The following is a 13,095-nucleotide window of genomic DNA, read 5'->3' as shown; positions in this document are numbered from 1 at the left end:
TGTCGTTTTTTTTTTCGGGTCGAAATTTTGAGTTTCGATATCTCAGCTCTGGAAGGGTCTAGAGCCTCCATTTTGCACTCAGGTTTATGTCTCATGGCCCTCTATCAGAATTCAGAGTCTTGAGAGGATTGGAGAAGCTTAATTTTTCGCCCGAAAAAAAAAAAAAACGAAAGGGGTACCACTGTCGTTTTTTTTTCAGGTCGAAATTTTGAGTTTCGATATCTCAGCTCTGGAAGGGTCTAGAACCTCCATTTTTGCACTCATGTCTAAGTCTCATGGCCCTCTATCAGAATCCAGAGTTTTGAGAGGATTGGAAAAACTTCATTTTTCGCCCGAAAAAAAAAAACAAACAAAAGGGGTATCACTGTCGTTTTTTTTTTCGGGTCGAAAATTTGAGTTTTGATATCTCAGCTCTGGAAGGGTCTAGAGCCTCCATTTTTGCACTCAGGTTTACGTCTCATGGCCCTCTATCAGAATCCAGAGTTTTGAGAGGATTGGAGAAACTTCATTTTTCGCCAGAAAAAACAAAAAACAAAAGGGGTACCACTGTCTTTTTTTTTCGGGTCGAAATTTTGAGTTTCGATATCTCAGCTCTGGAAGGGTCTAGAGCCTTCATTTTTGCACTCAGGTTTAAGTCTCATGGCCCTCTATCAGAATCCAGAGTTTTGAGAGGATTGGAGAAAATTCATTTTTCGCCCCAAAAAAAAACCGAAAGGGGTACCACTGTCATTTTTTTTTTCGGGTCGAAATTTTGAGATATGATCTGGAAGGGTCTAGAGCCTCCATTTTTGCACTCAGGTCTAAAGGCTGATTTATACTTCTGCGTCGAGGGTACGCCGTAGTGTACGGCGTTGGCTACGCACGTAGGCGACGCCGTTGTGAGCATTTATACTTCTGCGTTCAGGTATTGGTTGCTCTGCAGTACTGCTCCGAAACGCTAGGAGGCGGCGGAGGGTTTTAATGTTCCACTGTGTTTAGATTCCTCGCGGCTAGATTACTACAAGCAATAGCGACTGAAAGAGAGTGGATCATGTTGGAGTTGGAGCTTATTGGGGTGGAAAAACAGTTCATTTTAGTGAAATTACTAAAACTGAAAGGCAGAAATGAAAGAAGACGTCGGAGGAGAAGGTACGTGCGGAAATGCGTATGAGGAAATACGATGCTACCAAGCCGACCAATCACCGATCTTGCGGTCCGCGTCGTCGCGACGTGTAGTTACATTTTTGAAGAGGTGCGCGTCAGGCAACGCGGAAGGGTACGCGGTATGGGACGCGTCTGTGCGTATGCTACGCCGTACCTACTGCGCGCACCCTACGCAGAAGTATAAATTGGCCTTAAGTCTCATGGCCCTCTATCAGAATCCAGAGTTTTGAGAGGATTGGAGAAAATTCATTTTTCGCCCCAAAAAAAAACAACGAAAGGGGTACGTATCACTGTCGTTTTTTTTTTTTTCGGGTCGCAATTTTGAGTTTCGATATCTCAGCTCTGGAAGGGTCTAGAGCCTCCATTTTTGCACTCAGGTCTAAGTCTCATGGCCCTCTATCAGAATCCAGAGTTTTGAGAGGATTGGAGAAACTTCATTTTTCGCCCAAAAAACAAAAAAAAAACAAAAGGTGTAACACTGTCGTTTTTTTTTCGGGTCGAAATTTTGAGTTTCGATATCTCAGCTCTGGAAGGATCTAAAGCCTACATTTTTGCACTCAGGTTTACGTCTCATGGCCCTCTATCAGAATCCAGAGTTTTGAGAAGATTGGAGAAACTTAATTTTTCGCCCAAAAATGAAAACAAAACAAAAGGGGTAACACTGTCGTTTTTTTTTTTTCGGGTCGAAATTTTGAGTTTCGATATCTCAGCTCTGGAAGGGTCTAGAGCCTCCATTTTTGCACTCAGGTCAAAGTCTCGTGGCCCTCTATCAGAATCCAGAGTTTTGAGAAGATTGGAGAAACTTAATTTTTCGCCCAAAAATGAAAAAAACGAAAGGGGTAACACTGTCATTTTTTTTTCTGGGCGAAATTTTGAAATTTGATATCTCAGCTCTGGAAGGGTCTAGATCATCCATTTTTGCACTCAGGTCAAAGTCTCACAGCCCTCTATCAGAATCCAGAGTTTTGAGAAGATTGGAGAAACTTAATTTTTCGCCCAAAAATGAAAAAAAACAAAAGGGGTAACACTGTCGGTTTTTTTTTCGGGTCGAAATTTTGAGTTTCGATATCTCAGCTCTGGAAGGGTCTAGAGACTCCATTTTTGCACTCAGGTCAAAGTCTCACAGCCCTCTATCATAATCCAGAGTTTTGAGAAGATTGGAGAAACTTAATTTTTCGCCCAAAAATGAAAAAAAAACAAAAGGGGTAACACTGTCGTTTTTTTTTTTCGGGTCGAAATTTTGAGTTTCGATATCTCAGCTCTGGAAGGGTCTAGAGCCTCCATTTTTGCACTCAGGTCAAAGTCTCGTGGCCCTCTATCAGAATCCGGAGTTTTGAGAAGATTGGAGAAACTTAATTTTTCGCCCAAAAATGAAAAAAAACGAAAGGGGTACCACTGTCGTTTTTTTTCTGGGCGAAATTTTGAAATTTGATATCTCAGCTCTGGAAGGGTCTAGAGCCTCCATTTTTGCACTCAGGTCAAAGTCTCACAGCCCTCTATCATAATCCAGAGTTTTGAGAAGATTGGAGAAACTTAATTTTTCGCCCAAAAATGAAAAAAACGAAAGGGGTAACACTGTCGTTTTTTTTTCTGGGCGAAATTTTGAGTTTCGATATCTCAGCTCTGGAAGGGTCTAGAGCCTCCATTTTTGCACTCAGGTCGAAGTCTCGTGGCCCTCTATCAGAATCCAGAGTTTTGAGAAGATTGGAGAAACTTAATTTTTCGCCCAAAAATGAAAAAAACGAAAGGGGTAACACTGTCGTTTTTTTTTCGGGTCGAAATTTTGAGTTTCGATATCTCAGCTCTGGAAGGGTCTAGAGCCTCCATTTTTGCACTCAGGTCAAAGTCTCACAGCCCTCTATCATAATGCAGAGTTTTGAGAAGATTGGAGAAACTTAATTTTTCGCCCAAAAATGAAAAAAACGAAAGGGGTAACACTGTCGTTTTTTTTTCTTGGCGAAATTTTGAAATTTGATATCTCAGCTCTGGAAGGGTCTAGATCATCCATTTTTGCACTCAGGTCAAAGTCTCACAGCCCTCTATCAGAATCCAGAGTTTTGAGAAGATTGGAGAAACTTAATTTTTCGCCCAAAAATGAAAAAAAAAACGAAATGGGTAACACTGTCGTTTTTTTTTGGGGTCGAATTTTTGAGTTTCGATATCTCAGCTCTGGAAGGGTCTAGAGCCTCCATTTTTGCACTCAGGTCAAAGTCTCACAGCCCTCTATCATAATCCAGAGTTTTGAGAAGATTGGAGAAACTTAATTTTTCGCCCAAAAATGAAAAAAACGAAAGGGGTAACACTGTCGTTTTTTTTTCTGGGCAAAATTTTGAAATTTGATATCTCAGCTCTGGAAGGGTCTAGATCATCCATTTTTGCACTCAGGTCAAAGTCTCACAGCCCTCTATCAGAATCCAGAGTTTTGAGAAGATTGGAGAAACTTAATTTTTCGCCCAAAAATGAAAAAAAAACAAAAGGGGTAACACTGTCGTTTTTTTTTTTTCGGGTCGAAATTTTGAGTTTCGATATCTCAGCTCTGGAAGGGTCTAGAGCCTCCATTTTTGCACTCAGGTCAAAGTCTCACAGCCCTCTATCATAATCCAGAGTTTTGAGAAGATTGGAGAAACTTAATTTTTCGCCCAAAAATGAAAAAAAACAAAAGGGGTAACACTGTCGTTTTTTTTTTCGGGTCGAAATTTTGAGTTTCGATATCTCAGCTCTGGAAGGGTCTAGAGCCTCCATTTTTGCACTCAGGTCAAAGTCTTGTGGCCCTCTATCAGAATCCAGAGTTTTGAGAAGATTGGAGAAACTTAATTTTTCGCCCAAAAATGAAAAAAAACAAAAGGGGTAACACTGTCGTTTTTTTTTCGGGTCGAAATTATGAGTTTCGATATCTCAGCTCTGGAAGGGTCTAGAGCCTCCATTTTTGCACTCAGGTCAAAGTCTCGTGGCCCTCTATCATAATCCAGAGTTTTGAGAAAATTGGAGAAACTTAATTTTTCACCCAAAAATGAAAAAAAAAAACGAAAGGGGTAACACTGTCGTTTTTTTTTCGGGTCGAAATTTTGAGTTTCGATATCTCAGCTCTGGAAGGGTCTAGAGCCGCCATTTTTGCACTCAGGTCAAAGTCTCACAGCCCTCTATCATAATCCAGAGTGTTGAGAAGATTGGAGAAACTTAATTTTTCGCCCAAAAATGAAAAAAAACGAAAGGGGTAACACTGTCGTTTTTTTTGGGGTCGAAATTTTGCGTTTCGATATCTCAGCTCTGGAAGGGTCTAGAGCCTCCATTTTTGCACTCAGGTCAAAGTCTCACAGCCCTCTATCATAATCCAGAGTTTTGAGAAGATTGGAGAAACTTAATTTTTCGCCCAAAAATGAAAAAAAACAAAAGGGGTAACACTGTCGTTTTTTTTTTTTCGGGTCGAAATTTTGAGTTTCGATATCTCAGCTCTGGAAGGGTCTAGAGCCTCCATTTTTGCACTCAGGTCAAAGTCTCACAGCCCTCTATCATAATCCAGAGTTTTGAGAAGATTGGAGAAACTTAATTTTTCGCCCAAAAATGAAAAAAACGAAAGGGGTAACACTGTCGTTTTTTTTTCTGGGCGAAATTTTGAAATTTGATATCTCAGCTCTGGAAGGGTCTAGATCATCCATTTTTGCACTCAGGTCAAAGTCTCACAGCCCTCTATCATAATCCAGAGTTTTGAGAAGATTGGAGAAACTTAATTTTTCGCCCAAAAATGAAAAAAAACAAAAGGGGTAACACTGTCGTTTTTTTTTCGGGTCGAAATTTTGAGTTTCGATATCTCAGCTCTGGAAGGGTCTAGAGCCTCCATTTTTGCACTCAGGTCAAAGTCTTGTGGCCCTCTATCAGAATCCAGAGTTTTGAGAAGATTGGAGAAACTTAATTTTTCGCCCAAAAATGAAAAAAAACAAAAGGGGTAACACTGTCGTTTTTTTTTCGGGTCGAAATTATGAGTTTCGATATCTCAGCTCTGGAAGGGTCTAGAGCCTCCATTTTTGCACTCAGGTCAAAGTCTCGTGGCCCTCTATCATAATCCAGAGTTTTGAGAAAATTGGAGAAACTTAATTTTTCACCCAAAAATGAAAAAAAAAAACGAAAGGGGTAACACTGTCGTTTTTTTTTCGGGTCGAAATTTTGAGTTTCGATATCTCAGCTCTGGAAGGGTCTAGAGCCGCCATTTTTGCACTCAGGTCAAAGTCTCACAGCCCTCTATCATAATCCAGAGTGTTGAGAAGATTGGAGAAACTTAATTTTTCGCCCAAAAATGAAAAAAAACGAAAGGGGTAACACTGTCGTTTTTTTTGGGGTCGAAATTTTGCGTTTCGATATCTCAGCTCTGGAAGGGTCTAGAGCCTCCATTTTTGCACTCAGGTCAAAGTCTCACAGCCCTCTATCATAATCCAGAGTTTTGAGAAGATTGGAGAAACTTAATTTTTCGCCCAAAAATGAAAAAAAACAAAAGGGGTAACACTGTCGTTTTTTTTTTTTCGGGTCGAAATTTTGAGTTTCGATATCTCAGCTCTGGAAGGGTCTAGAGCCTCCATTTTTGCACTCAGGTCAAAGTCTCACAGCCCTCTATCATAATCCAGAGTTTTGAGAAGATTGGAGAAACTTAATTTTTCGCCCAAAAATGAAAAAAACGAAAGGGGTAACACTGTCGTTTTTTTTTCTGGGCGAAATTTTGAAATTTGATATCTCAGCTCTGGAAGGGTCTAGATCATCCATTTTTGCACTCAGGTCAAAGTCTCACAGCCCTCTATCATAATCCAGAGTTTTGAGAAGATTGGAGAAACTTAATTTTTCGCCCAAAAATGAAAAAAAACAAAAGGGGTAACACTGTCGTTTTTTTTTCGGGTCGAAATTTTGAGTTTCGATATCTCAGCTCTGGAAGGGTCTAGAGCCTCCATTTTTGCACTCAGGTCAAAGTCTCACAGCCCTCTATCATAATCCAGAGTTTTGAGAAGATTGGAGAAACTTAATTTTTCGCCCAAAAATGAAAAAAATCAAAAGGGGTAACACTGTCGCTTTTTTTTTTCGGGTCGAAATTTTGAGTTTCGATATCTCAGCTCTGGAAGGGTCTAGAGCCTCCATTTTTGCACTCAGGTCAAAGTCTCACAGCCCTCTATCATAATCCAGAGTTTTGAGAAGATTGGAGAAACTTAATTTTTCGCCCAAAAATGAAAAAAAAAACAAAAGGGGTAACACTGTCGTTTTTTTTTCTGGGCGAAATTTTGAAATTTGATATCTCAGCTCTGGAAGGGTCTAGAGCCTCCATTTTTGCACTCAGGTCAAAGTCTCGTGGCCCTCTATCAGAATCCAGAGTTTTGAGAAGATTGGAGAAACTTAGATTTTCGCCCAAAAATGAAAAAAAACAAAAGGGGTAACACTGTCGTTTTTTTTTCGGGTCGAAATTTTGAGTTTCGATATCTCAGCTCTGGAAGGGTCTAGAGCCTCCATTTTTGCACTCAGGTCAAAGTCTCGTGGCCCTCTATCATAATCCAGAGTGTTGAGAAGATTGGAGAAACTTAATTTTTCGCCCAAAAATGAAAAAAAACGAAAGGGGTAACACTGTCGTTTTTTTTTGGGGTCGAAATTTTGCGTTTCGATATCTCAGCTCTGGAAGGGTCTAGAGCCTCCATTTTTGCACTCAGGTCAAAGTCTCACAGCCCTCTATCATAATCCAGAGTTTTGAGAAGATTGGAGAAACTTAATTTTTCGCCCAAAAATGAAAAAAAACAAAAGGGGTAACACTGTCGTTTTTTTTTTTTTTCGGGTCGAAATTTTGAGTTTCGATATCTCAGCTCTGGAAGGGTCTAGAGCCTCCATTTTTGCACTCAGGTCAAAGTCTCACAGCCCTCTATCATAATCCAGAGTTTTGAGAAGATTGGAGAAACTTAATTTTTCGCCCAAAAATGAAAAAAAAACAAAAGGGGTAACACTGTCGTTTTTTTTTCGGGTCGAAATTTTGAGTTTCGATATCTCAGCTCTGGAAGGGTCTAGAGCCTCCATTTTTGCACTCAGGTCAAAGTCTCGTGGCCCTCTATCATAATCCAGAGTGTTGAGAAGATTGGAGAAACTTAATTTTTCGCCCAAAAATGAAAAAAAAACGAAAGGGGTAACACTGTCGTTTTTTTTTGGGGTCGAAATTTTGCGTTTCGATATCTCAGCTCTGGAAGGGTCTAGAGCCTCCATTTTTGCACTCAGGTCAAAGTCTCACAGCCCTCTATCATAATCCAGAGTTTTGAGAAGATTGGAGAAACTTAATTTTTCGCCCAAAAATGAAAAAAACGAAAGGGGTAACACTGTCGTTTTTTTTTCTGGGCGAAATTTTGAAATTTGATATCTCAGCTCTGGAAGGGTCTAGATCATCCATTTTTGCACTCAGGTCAAAGTCTCACAGCCCTCTATCATAATCCAGAGTTTTGAGAAGATTGGAGAAACTTAATTTTTCGCCCAAAAATGAAAAAAAACAAAAGGGGTAACACTGTCGTTTTTTTTTCGGGTCGAAATTTTGAGTTTCGATATCTCAGCTCTGGAAGGGTCTAGAGCCTCCATTTTTGCACTCAGGTCAAAGTCTCACAGCCCTCTATCATAATCCAGAGTTTTGAGAAGATTGGAGAAACTTAATTTTTCGCCCAAAAATGAAAAAAAACAAAAGGGGTAACACTGTCGTTTTTTTTTTCGGGTCGAAATTTTGAGTTTCGATATCTCAGCTCTGGAAGGGTCTAGAGCCTCCATTTTTGCACTCAGGTCAAAGTCTCACAGCCCTCTATCATAATCCAGAGTTTTGAGAAGATTGGAGAAACTTAATTTTTCGCCCAAAAATGAAAAAAAAACAAAAGGGGTAACACTGTCGTTTTTTTTTCTGGGTGAAATTTTGAAATTTGATATCTCAGCTCTGGAAGGGTCTAGAGCCTCCATTTTTGCACTCAGGTCAAAGTCTCGTGGCCCTCTATCATAATCCAGAGTTTTGAGAAAATTGGAGAAACTTAATTTTTCACCCAAAAATGAAAAAAAACGAAAGGGGTAACACTGTCATTTTTTTTTTCGGGTCGAAATTTTGAGTTTCGATATCTCAGCTCTGGAAGGGTCTAGAGCCGCCATTTTTGCACTCAGGTCAAAGTCTCACAGCCCTCTATCATAATCCAGAGTGTTGAGAAGATTGGAGAAACTTAATTTTTCGCCCAAAAATGAAAAAAAACGAAAGGGGTAACACTGTCGTTTTTTTTTGGGGTCGAAATTTTGCGTTTCGATATCTCAGCTCTGGAAGGGTCTAGAGCCTCCATTTTTGCACTCAGGTCAAAGTCTCACAGCCCTCTATCATAATCCAGAGTTTTGAGAAGATTGGAGAAACTTAATTTTTCGCCCAAAAATAAAAAAAAAACAAAAGGGGTAACACTGTCGGTTTTTTTTTTTTTTCGGGTCGAAATTTTGAGTTTCGATATCTCAGCTCTGGAAGGGTCTAGAGCCTCCATTTTTGCACTCAGGTCAAAGTCTCACAGCCCTCTATCATAATCCAGAGTTTTGAGAAGATTGGAGAAACTTAATTTTTCGCCCAAAAATAAAAAAAAACAAAAGGGGTAACACTGTCGTTTTTTTTTTTTCGGGTCGAAATTTTGAGTTTCGATATCTCAGCTCTGGAAGGGTCTAGAGCCTCCATTTTTGCACTCAGGTCAAAGTCTCACAGCCCTCTATCATAATCCAGAGTTTTGAGAAGATTGGAGAAACTTAATTTTTCGCCCAAAAATGAAAAAAACGAAAGGGGTAACACTGTCGTTTTTTTTTCTGGGCGAAATTTTGAAATTTGATATCTCAGCTCTGGAAGGGTCTAGATCATCCATTTTTGCACTCAGGTCAAAGTCTCACAGCCCTCTATCAGAATCCAGAGTTTTGAGAAGATTGGAGAAACTTAATTTTTCGCCCAAAAATGAAAAAAAAACAAAAGGGGTAACACTGTCGTTTTTTTTTCTGGGCGAAATTTTGAAATTTGATATCTCAGCTCTGGAAGGGTCTAGATCATCCATTTTTGCACTCAGGTCAAAGTCTCGTGGCCCTCTATCAGAATCCAGAGTTTTGAGAAGATTGGAGAAACTTAATTTTTCGCCCAAAAATGAAAAAAAACAAAAGGGGTAACACTGTCGTTTTTTTTTCGGGTCGAAATTTTGAGTTTCGATATCTCAGCTCTGGAAGGGTCTAGAGCCTCCATTTTTGCACTCAGGTCAAAGTCTCGTGGCCCTCTATCATAATCCAGAGTTTTGAGAAAATTGGAGAAACTTAATTTTTCACCCAAAAATGAAAAAAAACGAAAGGGGTAACACTGTCGTTTTTTTTTCGGGTCGAAATTTTGAGTTTCGATATCTCAGCTCTGGAAGGGTCTAGAGCCGCCATTTTTGCACTCAGGTCAAAGTCTCACAGCCCTCTATCATAATCCAGAGTGTTGAGAAGATTGGAGAAACTTAATTTTTCGCCCAAAAATGAAAAAAAACGAAAGGGGTAACACTGTCGTTTTTTTTGGGGTCGAAATTTTGCGTTTCGATATCTCAGCTCTGGAAGGGTCTAGAGCCTCCATTTTTGCACTCAGGTCAAAGTCTCACAGCCCTCTATCATAATCCAGAGTTTTGAGAAGATTGGAGAAACTTAATTTTTCGCCCAAAAATGAAAAAAAACAAAAGGGGTAACACTGTCGTTTTTTTTTTTTTCGGGTCGAAATTTTGAGTTTCGATATCTCAGCTCTGGAAGGGTCTAGAGCCTCCATTTTTGCACTCAGGTCAAAGTCTCACAGCCCTCTATCATAATCCAGAGTTTTGAGAAGATTGGAGAAACTTAATTTTTCGCCCAAAAATGAAAAAAAACGAAAGGGGTAACACTGTCGTTTTTTTTTCTGGGCGAAATTTTGCGTTTCGATATCTCAGCTCTGGAAGGGTCTAGAGCCTCCATTTTTGCACTCAGGTCAAAGTCTCACAGCCCTCTATCATAATCCAGAGTTTTGAGAAGATTGGAGAAACTTAATTTTTCGCCCAAAAATGAAAAAAAACAAAAGGGGTAACACTGTCGTTTTTTTTTTTTCGGGTCGAAATTTTGAGTTTCGATATCTCAGCTCTGGAAGGGTCTAGAGCCTCCATTTTTGCACTCAGGTCAAAGTCTCACAGCCCTCTATCATAATCCAGAGTTTTGAGAAGATTGGAGAAACTTAATTTTTCGCCCAAAAATGAAAAAAAACAAAAGGGGTAACACTGTCGTTTTTTTTTTCGGGTTGAAATTTTGAGTTTCGATATCTCAGCTCTGGAAGGGTCTAGAGCCTCCATTTTTGCACTCAGGTCAAAGTCTCACAGCCCTCTATCATAATCCAGAGTTTTGAGAAGATTGGAGAAACTTAATTTTTCGCCCAAAAATGAAAAAAAACAAAAGGGGTAACACTGTCGTTTTTTTTTTTCGGGTCGAAATTTTGAGTTTCGATATCTCAGCTCTGGAAGGGTCTAGAGCCTCCATTTTTGCACTCAGGTCAAAGTCTCACAGCCCTCTATCATAATCCAGAGTTTTGAGAAGATTGGAGAAACTTAATTTTTCGCCCAAAAATGAAAAAAAACAAAAGGGGTAACACTGTCGTTTTTTTTTCTGGGCGAAATTTTGAAATTTGATATCTCAGCTCTGGAAGGGTCTAGAGCCTCCATTTTTGCACTTAGGTCAAAGTCTCGTGGCCCTCTATCAGAATCCAGAGTTTTGAGAAGATTGGAGAAACTTAATTTTTCGCCCAAAAATGAAAAAAAACAAAAGGGGTAACACTGTCGTTTTTTTTTCGGGTCGAAATTTTGAGTTTCGATATCTCAGCTCTGGAAGGGTCTAGAGCCTCCATTTTTGCACTCAGGTCAAAGTCTCGTGGCCCTCTATCATAATCCAGAGTTTTGAGAAGATTGGAGAAACTTAATTTTTCGCCCAAAAATGAAAAAAAAACGAAAGGGGTAACACTGTCGTTTTTTTTTGGGGTCGAAATTTTGCGTTTCGATATCTCAGCTCTGGAAGGGTCTAGAGCCTCCATTTTTGCACTCAGGTCAAAGTCTCACAGCCCTCTATCATAATCCAGAGTTTTGAGAACATTGGAGAAACTTAATTTTTCGCCCAAAAATGAAAAAAAACAAAAGGGGTAACACTGTCGTTTTTTTTTCGGGTCGAAATTTTGAGTTTCGATATCTCAGCTCTGGAAGGGTCTAGAGCCTCCATTTTTGCACTCAGGTCAAAGTCTCGTGGCCCTCTATCATAATCCAGAGTGTTGAGAAGATTGGAGAAACTTAATTTTTCGCCCAAAAATGAAAAAAAAACGAAAGGGGTAACACTGTCGTTTTTTTTTGGGGTCGAAATTTTGCGTTTCGATATCTCAGCTCTGGAAGGGTCTAGAGCCTCCATTTTTGCACTCAGGTCAAAGTCTCACAGCCCTCTATCATAATCCAGAGTTTTGAGAAGATTGGAGAAACTTAATTTTTCGCCCAAAAATGAAAAAAACGAAAGGGGTAACACTGTCGTTTTTTTTTCTGGGCGAAATTTTGAAATTTGATATCTCAGCTCTGGAAGGGTCTAGATCATCCATTTTTGCACTCAGGTCAAAGTCTCACAGCCCTCTATCATAATCCAGAGTTTTGAGAAGATTGGAGAAACTTAATTTTTCGCCCAAAAATGAAAAAAAACAAAAGGGGTAACACTGTCGTTTTTTTTTCGGGTCGAAATTTTGAGTTTCGATATCTCAGCTCTGGAAGGGTCTAGAGCCTCCATTTTTGCACTCAGGTCAAAGTCTCACAGCCCTCTATCATAATCCAGAGTTTTGAGAAGATTGGAGAAACTTAATTTTTCGCCCAAAAATGAAAAAAAACAAAAGGGGTAACACTGTCGTTTTTTTTTTCGGGTCGAAATTTTGAGTTTCGATATCTCAGCTCTGGAAGGGTCTAGAGCCTCCATTTTTGCACTCAGGTCAAAGTCTCACAGCCCTCTATCATAATCCAGAGTTTTGAGAAGATTGGAGAAACTTAATTTTTCGCCCAAAAATGAAAAAAAAACAAAAGGGGTAACACTGTCGTTTTTTTTTCTGGGTGAAATTTTGAAATTTGATATCTCAGCTCTGGAAGGGTCTAGAGCCTCCATTTTTGCACTCAGGTCAAAGTCTCGTGGCCCTCTATCATAATCCAGAGTTTTGAGAAAATTGGAGAAACTTAATTTTTCACCCAAAAATGAAAAAAAACGAAAGGGGTAACACTGTCATTTTTTTTTTCGGGTCGAAATTTTGAGTTTCGATATCTCAGCTCTGGAAGGGTCTAGAGCCGCCATTTTTGCACTCAGGTCAAAGTCTCACAGCCCTCTATCATAATCCAGAGTGTTGAGAAGATTGGAGAAACTTAATTTTTCGCCCAAAAATGAAAAAAAACGAAAGGGGTAACACTGTCGTTTTTTTTTTGGGGTCGAAATTTTGCGTTTCGATATCTCAGCTCTGGAAGGGTCTAGAGCCTCCATTTTTGCACTCAGGTCAAAGTCTCACAGCCCTCTATCATAATCCAGAGTTTTGAGAAGATTGGAGAAACTTAATTTTTCGCCCAAAAATAAAAAAAAAACAAAAGGGGTAACACTGTCGGTTTTTTTTTTTTCGGGTCGAAATTTTGAGTTTCGATATCTCAGCTCTGGAAGGGTCTAGAGCCTCCATTTTTGCACTCAGGTCAAAGTCTCACAGCCCTCTATCATAATCCAGAGTTTTGAGAAGATTGGAGAAACTTAATTTTTCGCCCAAAAATAAAAAAAAACAAAAGGGGTAACACTGTCGTTTTTTTTTTTTCGGGTCGAAATTTTGAGTTTCGATATCTCAGCTCTGGAAGGGTCTAGAGCCTCCATTTTTGCACTCAGGTCAAAGTCTCACAGCCCTCTATCATAATCCAGAGTTTTGAGAAG

Source organism: Pimephales promelas, chromosome 6 (assembly GCF_988280905.1).
Source record: "Pimephales promelas chromosome 6, fPimPro1.hap1.1, whole genome shotgun sequence".
Classification (NCBI taxonomy): Eukaryota; Metazoa; Chordata; class Actinopteri; order Cypriniformes; family Leuciscidae; genus Pimephales; species Pimephales promelas.
This window is presented reverse-complemented; position numbering follows the sequence as displayed.